At 32.3% G+C, this 10,795-nt stretch overlaps 1 protein-coding gene across 2 annotated transcripts in view; it reads right to left on the bottom strand.

The window, feature by feature from the left end:
* The window catches only part of LOC106459793 (GTPase-activating Rap/Ran-GAP domain-like protein 3), a 427,929-nt gene extending 420,796 nt beyond the window's left edge, over window positions 1–7,133 (bottom strand). The window contains exon 1 of one of the 2 annotated variants that reach the window (XM_022386650.1): window positions 6,824–7,133. The gene's annotated coding sequence lies outside the window, so the exon portion shown is untranslated. The remainder of the gene's footprint in view (window positions 1–6,823) is intronic. The other variant, XM_022386642.1, reaches the window with a different exon arrangement.
* Between the last annotated feature and the right edge of the window lie 3,662 nt (window positions 7,134–10,795).

Genomic DNA, 10,795 nt, shown 5'->3' with positions numbered 1-10,795 from the left:
TTCTTACACTTGTATGCATTTCAATTCATAATAATTGCACTGTTATATTTAAGACTATTCAATTGTATTTGAAGCTATTACTTGTGTTCACCAAAAGTGGCACATCTTGGCGAAAATGATGTTACTGAAAAATATTCTACATCTTTTTGCCATCTCTGTTTTGAAGTTCTGGTTATGGGCTTGAGTTGGTTTTGCATGTTTTATAATTAAGATTTTTCATTACCAAGTCAAGTCGTCTCTTAAAATTTTATAATAATACTCAGTTTTTGTCTATCCTGAAAATGTGCGTGCGTGCGCACTATATTTCAACGAATGTAAACAAAAGGAGGATGCAAATATACTTGAGCAGAAATTTTGTACAAAGTTAGGTTGTAAAATAATATTCTAAGTTTATTTATTGATAGCAATAAGTACGGTACAATTTAGCCCGAACTAAACTAAAGCTTTAAATGTTATTCTACAACCTAACTTTAGACCTTTTAAAATACTGTGATAAGTATTTAATATGTTGTTGTGCAAAATTTCTGCTCAAGTATATTTACATCCTCCTTTTGTAAATTTTAGCCCTAAACTAAACCAAAGCAAAAAAACGCACACAACTTACAGTGTTAATACACAGGAACACAATTCGGCGGCCATATTGACCGCGTTTATTTTGACAATTAAACAAACCAGTACGTGACTTTTGACAAATAAAACAAAACCACGGCAGTAATTTCGGTTTGAAATTATTTGACCCCAAACCAAGGTATGGTGAAGGTGCTTAAATGCTCACCTGTATGACTTAAAATCATTTTGTTATGTTAAATTATTCGAAAACATTTTTAACTTTCAAATAAATTTATGGGATCATTATGATAATAAAGCATTGAAGCCAATAATTATCAGTTACACTATATTTTCACCCAGTAATTATAGGCCTATTAGTCTTACATCAGTTGTGGGAAAAGTCTTGGAAAGTCTGATAAAACAAAGTTTAGAATTTTATTGGATAGTTAACATGGTTTCACTAAGGAAAAATCTTGCCTTACAAATATTTTGACATTCTTTGAAAAGACTACTGCTAATACAGATTAGGATAATGGTGTATATTTGGTGTACCTAGATTTTCAGAAAGCATTTGACAGTACTAAGGTTAATACAATGTTAAGGCTATTGCCATCGAAATTATACTTATAATTCAAATTATGGTAACCCATAATTAAATTTTATAATTAAAACCCATCTGCCATTTATTCACGTAATTCACTAAATGATCTAAATCCTTTTGTAAAGCAGCAGCATCCTCTTCACAGCTAGCAACACTAAATACCTTAATACTGTCAATAAATTTATGTAATTTATTGACCCCTCCTTCACCTGTGGCATTGATGTAAATCAAAAAGAGCAAAAGTCCTGAGACTGAGCCCTGAGGTACCCTATTTGGAAGAAACCTTTGCTTTTTTCCATCCAGCTATATTTCTATCCAATTCGCTAACTTATCTCCCACACCTATACAGATTTTTTAGACGCCTTTTATATGACACCTTCTCAAATGCTTTCTGAAAATCCAGATACACCAAATCCACACCCTTACCCTCATTTACATAAGCAGTAACCTTTTCCTGTGTTTGTATTTTATCCTGTTTAAGTCCTAGGTATTATAAATATATTCTGAAACATAAACATTAAAATATAATGAGAAGGGGTAGCTCGAAGTTGTGTGGAATAGGTTGTTAACTATAATATAGGCCTAGAAAGCTTCTGTTATTTGCCGTAGGGCTGTAGTTATCCCACATATTTTCCTCTTAAAGACACTAATGCACTAGTAAACCTTACCTTTGAGAGGAGTGAGGTTTGACAAGTTATATTTGTGTGCAGGTCTCTATATTTAACCGCCGGGTGACATTCATAATGTATGTAGAATGAATGAAGATAATCTGCTTTACTTGTTAAAATGCTCAGCCTCGTTCTCGTGACGACTTTCACACATCATATAAGCAAAACCGTGTATCTGTGTATTTATCTCTTTAACAAATACAGGCCATACTTAATAAAGGCTTAACTAATTTTAGGCCTAAGACAAGTTGACTTAGACATTTCGGTACTTATATAAGTGCTGTTGTAGTTTAGATACTATTTTAACTGCAAATGTTTTGCGGGTCTCTACTAGTGCAAAATTAACACAGGCAAACTTTAATAGGCCTGGCGGTTAGGGCGTTCGAATTGCAATCTGCGGGTCACAGGTTCGAATCCATTCACCGAACAGGCTCTCTATTTATACCATGGGGGTGTTTTATGTGACGGTCAGTTCCGCTTTTAGTTGGTAAAGAGTAGCCCTAGAGTTGACGATGGGTGTTGTTGACTAGCTGCCTTCCCTCTAGTCTATAGAGGGTTGCTAACAAGATCAAAGACAGAAGATGTGCCATAATATCAACGAATGTAGACGCTAACAATGAAAATAAATGTCTGTCAATAACGCCGTACGAAAAACAGGTTATTGATAAGAAACAGATAAACACAAGTACATCATAATAATTTAAACGCTGGTTCCAGCGCCGTAAGCAAATTATTGTTAAAAAGCAAATAAACACGAGTGTATTATAAGAATACAAACATCAGTTTGAGTGTGATCAACAACTTATTGACAAGAGCATATCATAACGATAAACGCCGGTTTTAACGTTATCTGAGTTGGTCTTGTTGTGAAATGTGTCGGTTTCAGTATATATATATCTGAGTTGGTCTTGTTGCACACCATTTCTTTGTTATTTCACTTATAATCGCTTGTTGTCGTTTTTTTCTATTATTTTTCTAAAAACTAAGTTTGTTGCTCATCCTCTATTTGTGGTATTGTTAAAATCATGCATTGTTTTCTTTAGCTGTTAGCGTATATTTCTGTATATTTGTTTACCAGTATTTTAAAATAAAGTTTAGATCCACCAACAACAACTTTATATAGAAACAAGTTTCCAAGTGCCCTTATCTGTCCAACAAAAGCTGAAAGTGTAGAAACTTCTTGTTTCGTAACACTGGATTTAGACCTTCTTTTATATTACACGGTTTTGAGTATTTACCTTACTTGCAGTATTTTGTTTATATAGTTTACTACTTAAGATTCTATTTTTTGTTTTATCGTTTCTTGTGCAATCAATAATCTGTTTATGTATATATACTGAAACCGACACATTTCACAACAAGACCAACTTAGGTATATACTGAAAATAAAGATACTTCACAACAAGGCCAATTCAGGTGTATACTGATAACTAAGACATTTTACAACAAGACCAACTCAGGTATGTACTGAAACCGACACATTTCACAACAAAACCAACTCGGGTATATACTGAAAACCAATATATTTCAGAACAAGACTAACTCAGGTATATACTAAGAATAAAACACAAACAGCTACTATTAGCACAGATCACAGTTAAATATTTTAATAGACGGCAATAATGTAACTGAAAAAAATAAACACAATGCACATTGACGAACAAAAACACTGTCATATCTAGAGAGAATCAAACATACTCAATTACTCCAATCAGATACTACAAATATGACAAAAACAAGGAACCGGACCAACAACAGGAGTGACAGACAGAATGTAAATGATTTAAGAAAAGGTTTAGCACCATCTACATATATATATATATATATATACTAGTATAAAAGCCCTGAAAAATGGCGGGAAACCATTGTTGAATGATTAACGAAAATTATAGAATTTAACTAAAACGAATTTGTCTGTACCTCTATAATGCACCTAATCTTCACTAATTTCATCAGTTTCGAAGTAATTCCTTAATCACCACATTTTTAGTAAAAACTGCGCAGAAAAATGAAATGTTATCGTGAAAAAAGTGCGTATGCACTCTGAAAAAGACTTAAATAGCACTATTGAGCCTTTTCACTGTATTCTAGATCAGAAATTAGAAGACATAGTATGGACATTCCGACACAAATATTCAATTCTTTTGACTGTACAAAGGACAAAAGATATTTGGAAGTAATAAACGTATATTTTCTTTATGTTTTAAGGCCAAGTAGGTAATATATGTGTTAAAATACCAAAATAATATTTATTAATTAACATTTATTCACAACTTAAAACTCTTTAAACACTGACTCTATAACGTTAGTAACAGTAGGCCTATTTGTAATCTAATTTAATACATAAATGCAACGTAAGGCTTAGCTGAAACACTACTTGGTAAATTCCATTTTGCTTTTGGGTACAACACAATGTCATAAAACTTCTTAATTAAACTATTTTGCTATTGTATTACCGAAATTATAAAAAATAAATATTAAAAACAAACCTTTCTAACAAATCAACATGAATATTGAGCGTTCAACACAAACACCATAGTTGGCCTAAAAACAATCAGGTGATAGTTTTGTTGCTAAGCGACGTTGAGCATTACCAAAAGAGGAGTGTGAAAGCGTTCTCGACAAAGTGACAAAGGGAATAAGCCTTTTATAGTTACTGATATATTTACCATTTGATGTATATTAGTTCATAGCATTATTATAGCAGATTAAATGAAATGTTATTCTACATACAAGACCAAGCAATATCAGGTTTTCTATCTTGTTCACGATAAAGATGAGCTAATCTCAGGGCTAGCTCCCAGACTATAAACTTCTTTTTTGGGAGATAGATGATCTCATTCAAAAAATACTACTATCACGGTGATGATATGCTAATTAACAGAACAGGCAAAATATCGCCTATGTTAATATCTCCAGTATATCAAAAAGGTGGACTGATACGGAATATTAGGGTAAGATTTACTAGCATAATAAGGAAAGTACCAGCGACTGCAGAGCTAAAAATGAAAAGAAAAAAACAAGGCTACGGCTTCCAAACTCTTTACTGAACATACATCAAGTCACAGAAAAAACGACAAAAGGGATATATAAATTACAGAAAAAAAGGAGGAGTGCATATATAATGACAGGAAAAAACTGCAAAGGGATGTATAAATTACAGAAAAAAGGAAGAGTGACATGTAATGACAGGAAAAAAAGCGACAAAAGGAATGTATAAATCACAGAAAAAGAAGAGTGATATGTAATGACAGGAAAAAAACGACAAAAGGGATGTATAAATTACAGAAAAAAAGAAAAATGATATGTAATGACAGGAAAAAAACGACAAAAGGGATGTATAAATTACAGAAAAAAGAAGAATGATATGTAATGACAGGAAAAAAACGACAAAAGGAATGTATAAATCACAGAAAAAGAAGAGTGATATGTAATGACAGGAAAAAAACGACAAAAGGGATGTATAAATTACAGAAAAAAAGGAAGAGTGATATACAATCAAAGGAAAAACGGAAAACTAATGTATAAATTACAGAAAAAAGGAAGAGTGATATGTAATGACGGGAAAAAAAGCGGCAAAAGGAATATATAAATCACAGAAAAAGAAGAGTGATATGTAATGACAGGAAAAAACGACAAAAGGAATATATAAATCACAGAAAAAAAGAAGAGTGATATGTAATGACAGGAAAAAAAACGACAAAAGGGATGTATAAATCACAGAAAAAAGAAGAGTGATATGTAATGACAGGAAAAAAAACGACAAAAGGGATGTATAAATCACAGAAAAAAAGAAGAATGATATGTAATGACAGGAAAAAAAACGACAAAAGGGATGTATAAATTACAGAAAAAAAAGGAAGAGTGATATATAACGACGAGAAAAAACGGCAAAAGGGATATTTAAAGTAATATTTAAGAAACTTATATATCAACCGTCAATTATTTTTCCAAATCGTTTTGCGACGTTACTAGTAACACTATTGTTGTTTTCAATACTCATTTCCTTGTTTTTAATAAGCGTTTTGGAATACTTTTAAAGAAAATTTCAATACTATATTACCACCCAAAAAGCTCTATAACATAAAAATATATGTTATTGCGAATTAAATTGTGTATGTACTTTGATTGAAATGTCCATTCGTTACTCCTTTGTTTTCAAATAATTTTGCAGCCCTGACTTCATACAAGAAGGCATAAGACTAGTTTCACATAAAACGAAGACAAACTAGTTTCATATAGATAGTTCAAAATAAAAATACTTTCATATCATTATAATAACACAAGCATCAATCAAACACATATATATGATGGAATTGGACTAATACAAAGATAAGTACTGACTATACAAGGATGTTTCAATTTACTAAAAAAGAAGCCTAAATAAAACTTATTCCATCCTCATGACATTCTATGGATCGCAGATAGTACTAGCCATAAAGTGAACATGAGCGTTGCCCTCAAGCGGCGCAGCAGTATGTCTGCGGACTTAGAACGCTAGAAACCGGGTTTCGATACCCGTGGTGGGCAGAGCATAGATAGCCCCTTGTGTAACTTTGTGCTTTGTTATAAACAAACAAACAAGGAGGACGTTAATACGCCTTTAATGATACAAACCGCAGGACATAAACGCGTAGTTACAAGAATGAGAACAGCGAAGTTTACCAAAAGCTAAAAACCATATCGCAGTTTTTCACTTAAACATACATCATCTCCATATAACAAATATTATTTAGAATAAACAACACATCATATGAAAGTAGATGAGCTGCATTTTTCCATACTTATTTACTAATGCTTTTTAAATCTGATTCTGAAACTACTACTACACAAATTTCATATTAGCATAACTAACGCTCACCAAATTTTAATAATTTTTTGGGAATTTCGAGTAGAGTATTAAAAAAAAACGTTATGCATCATTTACCTAAAAATATTAATTTTTTTTTGTCATTTGCTGCAGACATAAAATTAACTTGTTGTTATATGGAATTAAAAGAGTCACTTACTTTTATCTTTCTTTTCTAACACTTTTCAAGCTTTGGAAACGTTATCTTCCTGACACGTTTCTTTAGAGGACGTTGATTCTGCTACTTGTTGGTATTCGGTGCGTCTTGGATGACAGAAGTACACTTGTGGTGAAGACCTTCTAGTTTCTCTGTTCTAGAACGCAGAGTTGCGTCCGACACGCAGGCGCAGCGATTTTATCATTTAAGGATCAGCTTGGTTTTGTTAGTGAAAGACGAAAGACGTAGAGCTTCCAATTTACGTTTTCTACCAGTATAAGATCAATACTAATAGGTTTAGCACGTTTCTTGAAACTATTCTACGCCATAACAAATTATTTTGAAGTTGTTTTTATTGCAGATGTTTTCTTAGTGTAAAGCTATACAATGGGCTATATACATTCTATCTGCTGAGGGGAATCGAAATGACCCACAGGAGACATTTTCAAGTTAGCACACCATCGCTTTAGAATAAAAAAAACTTACTGTTGCTGATTTATAATGTAGATTATATGTAATCTATTGGCCATTGTTAACAAAAGATGACATGTATAAGTGCCACAAACAACAAAACTTTATTAGCTTCACTGTGGATTTAGCACAGTAACCATAAAGTACACATTACGTATCATCTGCTTAACAAAAACGAGACAGAAAAAAAACAAGAATAGAGTGTTTGTTTGTTTTGAATTTCGCCCAAAGCTACACGAGGGCTATCTGCGCTAGCCGTCCCTAATTTAGCAGTGTAAGACTAGAGGGAAAGCAGCTAGTCATCACCACCCACCGTCAACTCTTGGGCTACTCTTTTACCAACGAATAGTGGGATTGACCGTCACATTATAACTTCCCCACGGCTGAAAGGGCGAGCATGTTTGGTGGGACGGGGAAGAATAGAGTGAGTAATATGAATGTACCCACTTCTCAGCGATTCTCATTATTTAAAACAAAATTTCATATGAAGTGTGACTATTCATATAAAATGGCATACAGATATAGATGATTAATTTCGAAGTAGCTTTATAACGGAGGAAATCAGGTATGGAACCAGAATCTATAATCCTTGTTCCATATTGTGTCTTTTAGAACCATAAAAAAAATTGTAAGTTATGGTGGATTTTCCTTAATATACAGAAAAAAAATATTTAGAGACTACTTAATTCATCAGTAGGCCCATCCTTTATTTAATATTCAGTAAAAGTAATCGACTTGAGGAGCAAATTAACGCTTATCAGTAGCTTCAACAGATCTCTAGCGGTACCATAGTCGTGGATCCGCTCAAAAGCTCAGAGACTCTGGTTATCCAATCAATATCTGCACTTAGTTACTATACGCGTGTAGCTGTATCGTGACAACATCTTAACACAGATATGTTCAGGATCACAGAAGCTCTGTAGGTAATAGGTATGTAATGTTTTCAGAAATTCCAACATTATACTTTAATGTATTGTAGAGTTATTCATTATGCTGACAGTGGAAGTAAATGGGAAAGCTTTAAATTTGAATTAAAAAACACAATAATTGCATGTTGCCTCTACAAACGTAATAATTACTGTAGTCCTATAAATATTTTAGTATTCTTGTTACGATTGTTTTGTAGAATTGAATATATCAGTTATTTTTAAATAACATGTTTATAGCTTGTAAAAGCTTCTCTACGGTGAATCAGTGGTAAATATCAGGGCTGAAAATGTTAAAAATCGGGTTTCAATACTCGCGTTCGGCACCCCCCCCCCCAGTGGCACAGCGGTATGTCTGCGGACTTACAACACTAGAAACCAGATTTCGATACCCGTGGTGGGCAGAGCTCAGATAGCCCATTGTGTAACTTTGTGCATAACTATAAACAAACAAACAAACTCGCGTTCGGTTCAGCACAGATAGTCCATTGTCCTACTTTGTGCTTAACGACAAACAAACAATAAAATTATAGAACATCTAATTCCTGCTCTAGCAATTAATTATTTGGCTTTATAAGTTACTATGCTAAGTCCCTGTGATAAGCAACAGCACAAATAGCCCATTGTGCAGAGTTGCGCCTTGTAGAAAAAAAAAATATAGACTTCTTTATTAATTTAACCCTATGTTACTTTTAATTCAAAAGTATAGAATACATAGGGTAATCTAAGAGTTTGTAGGAAGTTTATTCACAAATTACTTTTTCCGTCTGATAATTCAGTATGATCATTTAGATATAATTTTTCATTATTTAACATATTATATAATAATTGAATGAAATACTTATATATTGTAACTAAAACAAATACTGATGATTTTTATATTTCTTATAATTGTTTTTTATTATCATATTTGAAATATAGTGTTCCCCCGGTGAACCAGAGGGAAGTTTATACACTTAATAAAATGCTAAAATCCGACGTTGATTCCACCGTGTGGAATAGAGCGCAGACATCCCATTGCGTAACTTTACGCTAAACAACCAACATTGAAAAATAGTGTACTTATTTATCATAAGTTAATGATCACTTATTAATATACCGACGATGTAAAATTTTGACACTCAAACTAAATACTTTAACCAACAAAACGCACGGTGAAGTTATAAACTATGCATTATATTTTTAAATTTAATCTGTATATCCCGAATTCTCACATCACAACACAATGAAAATAACACTGATAACTGACATGTTGGAAATGATATCAAATGATTTAAGGAATCTCGGTTTCATAAGATCATGTTCTAGCTGATATGATAAGGCTTCCTTAAAATTATAAAATATTTATCGAAAACTATGATCTTATGAAGATTCAGTAGTAGTTCATTATGAATCTATAATAACAGCAGAAACTATTTTTCGTTGAACTATGTAGTTTTTAGCTTCAGGTGTATTTTTTTATAAGCTGACAACGGCACATTGTGGAATAACGCTGTTTTCGTAGTTTCTAGAGTTTTCTCAATAAATAATAAATGTTCATGAAAGAAATATACATGGTGATTATATATAGAAAGTTTCGCAGTTCAGAGTGTTATATCTCACAAAAGGTATGACATAGGAAAGCGAAATTGCACATGGATGTTAAGGTCATCATGTGGATGCAAATGACACAGATATCACATGCTGCCCCCAAAGTCCAAAATGCATTTTGACCATGTGACAACGAACATTTTAACAACAACTCGAATCTCATCAAATATCCAAGATATAAAAAGTTTATAAAGATCAATATATTATTTCATTGTTTTTTTATCTTTACATTAGATATTTTTTTTTCAATTATCTATTGAAAAAATCCCCTATTATAATAACTGCTTAGAGAAGGAACAGTAGTATTATCAAAATCGTGACTTAGGCTCAATGGAAATAAAGTTTTAAACTTCAAATATAATAATCTTCACATTGAACAAAAACATCATTTTATTTTTATATAAATTTAATACTGCGATAGATACGTCATCAAATGTACACCCCAAATGGTTCAGTGGTAGGTCTGAGAGTTTTTGTTTGTTGTTTTTAGAACAAAGCCATAGTGGGCTATTTGTTCTGTCTACCGCAGGCCATCGAACCTCGGATTTTAGCGTTGTGAGTACGTAAGCTTGCCGCTTACGTACCCATGGTGGGCACAGCCCAGATAGCCTATTGTGTAGCTTTGTGTTTAACAACAAACAAACAAACAGGTCAAATGGACGTATACAGAAATATTCTAATTAAAAACAGTTCACTACATTATTATTACTTTGCAAATTAATTCTCAAGTGCAAAGATTTAGAAGTTTCACAAATACAATCATTTACAAGAAAGACAATTTATAAAATAAATCATCAATTTTACCTTGCAAAAGAAAAATCGCATATAATATTGTCCGGAATATCATGCTTGACATGTGAGGCTTTTTTTTTCTATTTCATTCATTTAATTTAATATTTATAGTTCTGTTTCATTCGAATGGATTGGCGTTCTTCACTTAATTAGGCACCCATATATATATATATATATATATATATATATATA

The sequence above is a fragment of the Limulus polyphemus genome, unplaced genomic scaffold (genome assembly GCF_000517525.1).
Source record: "Limulus polyphemus unplaced genomic scaffold, Limulus_polyphemus-2.1.2 Scaffold30, whole genome shotgun sequence".
NCBI classification, from domain to species: Eukaryota; Metazoa; Arthropoda; class Merostomata; order Xiphosura; family Limulidae; genus Limulus; species Limulus polyphemus.
Note: the sequence above shows the minus strand (reverse complement) of the source record. Positions and strands in the feature narration are given on the sequence as shown.